We start from the raw sequence: 4,555 nt of genomic DNA on the forward strand, positions 1-4,555 counted from the left end.
TAATGCCAAAGATGAAGAAATTTAAGACTTCTACGGATTTCTGCAGTCTGAAATTGATCAATCATGCAATGAAGGTGCATTGATAATTACCAGGGATTATAATGAAAAAGAAGAAGGCCGAGTACCTAGAAAATATGGCCTTGGAGAAACAACACCAAAAATTGCATGATAGAATTTTGCAAGACCAACGACTTCTCATTGGAAATATACTTTTTAAGAACAAAAATAGTGAACCTCACCAGATGGAACATGCAGGAATCAAATTGACTACATCTGTGGAAAGAGCGGATGGAAAAGCTCAATATCATCAGTCAGAACAATGCCAGGGGCCCACTGTGTAACAGACCATCAATTGCTCATATGGAAATTCAAATTGAAGCTGAAGAAAATTAAAACAAGTCCACAAGAGCCCAAGTATAACCTTAAGTATATTTCACCTAAATTGAGTGACCGTTTCAAGAATGAATTTGCTACGAAGAACATTAATGACTGAAAACCAAACAGCTTCTGAGATGACATCAAAAACATCATACATGAAGACAGCAAAAGGCAATTAAAAGCCCAGAAAGTGAAAAACTACCAAAATGGAGGTCATAACACACTCTGGAACTGGCTCTTGAACATAGTACATAAAATAAATAGAAGAAATAATGGAGCAAAAGATTTCCATGAGAATCTTAAGAAGATAATATATCGAAATGCACAAAAACCTCTTCTAACATTTCTAACATTGTTATCATAATAAACAGAGAAAATATTGAAGTCAATTATTCCATTTTACATGGTTCCACAGTCCACACCCACAGAGGCTACAAACAGGACAAGCTGCGAAAGACCTTCTCATTGTTTTAAAAGCAGAGACATCACTTCACCTGACTCAAGCCATGGTATTTTCAACAGCCTCATATGCATGTGAAAAATGTGTAAATAAGGAAGATCAAATAAGAATGGGATCCTCTAAATTATGTTATTACTGAAGAATAATGAATGGATTTCCAGAAGAAAAACAGATGTGTCTCAAAAGAAGTATAATCAGGATTTTTCCAGATTTGATTCTCTCGCCCCTTGTCTGTCCTGCTGATTCTCAGACAACTTCTTCTCAGTGCTCAATTCTCTACTTGCCTGACCCTTTCCCTGACATTTTCTCTTCCCAAGATCTTTATTGCAGTTCTTTTCAGCAATTTGTCCTCTTTTCAGCCATTTCCACCCTCCCCTCGATTTCACCCTATTCTTGGGTCTCGGCTCTGTGCTTGTCACTTTCTGTGGGTCGCCTTCGGGATTTCTTTGCCTTGTCCTTTGTGGATGATCTCCTTTTCTCTCTTTCACTCTGAGATTGTCTTCTCGTAGCCTTGAGATCCCCATCTCTGTGTCCCTTTCCTCTTCCCAGGACCCTCTATGGTATCTCTCCTGGTCCTACTCTCTCCCTGTCTATTAGATTTCTTTCATTCCGTTTGTCTGTCCCCTCCTTGGTCTATAATTTCCTTTTCAAGGCATTTCATCCCCTACAACCCCTCCATTCTTTTATCCCTGAGGACTTCAGGCTTTCTGGTGTGTCCTGGTTTGTGCTCACATTGTTGACTTCTGGCATTTTGCATCATAGGCTGGTGTATGCTCTCTTCTTTCACTCCCCTCTGCTGACCCTTGATCAGTCTTCATTTCCTTTTTTCTAAGTCTCTTCTCTCCCCTCCTCCCTAGAGTCTTAGTCCCTTGAGTTGCCATAAAACCTGGGGTGACAGATCTTGTGTATCCATGCTATTCTGGACAGAAAGAGATGGCACAAGTGACCCGTGGCTGGAGTCCCGCACAAGGGGACAATACTAGATAAGTGGTGACTCCAAGGCAGGCAGAGAGTGAGAATTCAAGGACCGAGGAGAATCCAGCTCAAGACCTATATTGAAACTGGTTCCAGACTGACCACTAGCACCCAGGACCCGGACACAAGACCATGAGACCCCAGCATTCTAGACTTGTGAAGCTGCTCTCTGCCTTGGATTGGAGCCCTTTCGTGCTATGAAGCAACTGCCTCACACTTCAGAACACTAACTCTTCACAACTGGAAATGGGAACTGATGAGGAGCATGGTCTGTCAGATGAGAGAGGGCTGCAAGGAGACACTGCTGTTTATCAAGACAGGTACCAAAGAGGAGTTGTGGGATTTAAAGGCTGCACTTGTAGCTTAACTTACCCCCACAAACCTCTTACCTGGTTCCACCGCCCATAGTGTCCATTGCCTCCTATAGCCATGTCTGCCGTAGCTACCTCTGCAACAACCTAACCAACTTGGATCCCTTCACGAAGCTCAAGAGCGACAGCGGCATGCCCACAGACACTTCTTCTTATAGCTGACCAACCTGTGTGGGTGAACACATGAAGGATTGCCTCTCAAATTTTGTCACCACTGAATCTTGCCCCAGAGATGTTCTCTGTGTTACAGTACCACCTTAAAATTTTGGGCAGGGTCTCTCAATACCACCTTCCTCCTCATCAGCTGTGCCCAGAGCTATATAGCAAATTTTCAGACTATTGGGAGCATCTGAGCAACTGAAGTTTGTAACATCTCGGAGAAAGCTGTTTTCAGGAGCACAGACTTCCAGTCAGAGTCCTGCCTGCAGCATCTTCTTAGGCCTTCAGGGAGCTGACCATGGAGCTTGTATGGAAAAATACCCTGATCTCTTTATTATAATTAAATAAAACCTAAGTCATCTTAAAAAAAAAAGAAGAAGAAGTATAATCAGAATGCACCTTAGAATAAAGATGGTAAAAAGACTTCATCTCATACAAAGTCTATGAACTTTGGATTTGTTATCTTCCCCAGTCCCTGGAGAAGAATATCATGCTTTGCAAAGTCAATGAAAAAGACAAAGACCATCGTTAATATAGACTGACGCAGTGGTTGCAACCATGGCTCAAATTCTGAGGATGGTTCAGAACAAGACAGTGTTTTATATGGTTGTTCATAGTGTCGTTAAGTTAGAACTGACTCAAGACACCTCACAGCAGCAGGATGATGGGGGAAGAGTCTGCTTCAGTCTGCAGGTTGGTTCAGTTTAGCTCCAGACCACAGGTCAAATTCAAATCAGCTCCGCAATCCGTTCCTTCTTGAACCAGCAGCAATCCAGGGCACATTCAGCTGTTACACACAACAGAAATTCAAGCTGCTAAACCAAAAACTCAACCATATTTCATTCTTATACTTTTGTCACTACCACTAACATTCAGTGGAACAGAGGATATATATATATATACTGCACCCACTCCAGTCATATGACAAATCCACAATGCCCCTAGAGGACAGACAGAACTGGCCTGCTAGGTTTTTGAGGGTGTAATTTTTTTAATATTTTCTAGTTTATTAAGCTACACAATTATTATAGTTCAAGATACTGTAAAATCTTTATTCCTTCTTTTTCCCAGCAATAATATGGGCCTTTGCTGTCTACCTGATTTATTTATCCTGTTCTTGGAATCCTTATGTTATTTCTTCGAGATCTTTTTCTTGTCCTACAAGCCCTGTCTTAAAAGTTTGGGTTTATTTCTCTTTGTATAACCCAAGGAACTATAAATCTTGCTGAAGCCATCCATCTAGCCTCCACCAAAATGGATTCTGAACCCAAACACAAAGATGAATATTGTGATCTTGTACATTTTGGTGAGTTTTCCCTGAATTTCCATTTTAGATACTTATCTTACCAGTAGGACATCAATGGCCATTCGTTTCTACTGCATAGTCATTTGCTCGTGAACTTTCTGGTCCCAAGAGTTACTGTGTCATTCATGATGGTGGCTGTCACTTACATAGTCAGAGAGGAGAAGCTGAGGCTGTAAAACTTAACAGAGGAAGACCGTCCATCTTTCTCCCATGGAGTGCAAACTTTTCACCTTTTGGGTTGCAACCCAACACTTAACCCACTGTGTCACTAGAACACCATAGTCACATAACAAGAACATGGCAAAATGCATGTGTGCCTCTATTCAACTGACTTTAGATGAGAATCCAGAACCTCACATAGAGAAACATACGGCCCAAACTCACACAGATATTTCATGGGCCTTAAATTGATATCCTGTCCCAGGTTGTCTCACATCCAAGAACTCTGCCCCTCTAGGTTGTCAGACAAGTGCCTGACACATTAAAAGTCCTCAATAAATTATCAGTTTGTTATTGAAATGCAAATTTGACATGGTTGTTGCTGGGTGCCATCAAGTCAACTACAATCCGTACAATCCTACGAACAACAGATCTGAACCTTGCCTATCCTGTACCATCCTCACAAGCTCTGTAATGCTCAAGCTCATTATGGTACTCACTATGTCAATCCATCTCCTTGAGGTCTTCCTCCCTTTTACTGATCCTCTACCTTAGCCAGCGTGATGTCTCTCTCCAAAAACTGGTTCCTCCTGAAAATATGCCCAAAGTAAGTGAGATGGAGTTTCCCTATTCTTGTCTCTAAGGAGCACTCTGGTTGCACTCCCTCCTGGGCAGATGTGTTTCTTCTTTGGGCTGTCCATAGGATACTCAACACTCTTCACCAACACTACAATTCAAAGGCATTTG

General features: G+C 41.7%; 1 pseudogene; it reads left to right on the forward strand.

The window, feature by feature from the left end:
• The window catches only part of LOC102873668, a 21,050-nt pseudogene extending 18,359 nt beyond the window's left edge, over nt 1–2,691 (forward strand).
• The last annotated feature ends 1,864 nt before the right edge of the window (nt 2,692–4,555 follow it).

Source organism: Elephantulus edwardii, unplaced genomic scaffold (assembly GCF_000299155.1).
Source record: "Elephantulus edwardii isolate Elephantulus edwardi_28Jun2011 unplaced genomic scaffold, EleEdw1.0 scaffold00116, whole genome shotgun sequence".
Classification (NCBI taxonomy): domain Eukaryota; kingdom Metazoa; phylum Chordata; class Mammalia; order Macroscelidea; family Macroscelididae; genus Elephantulus; species Elephantulus edwardii.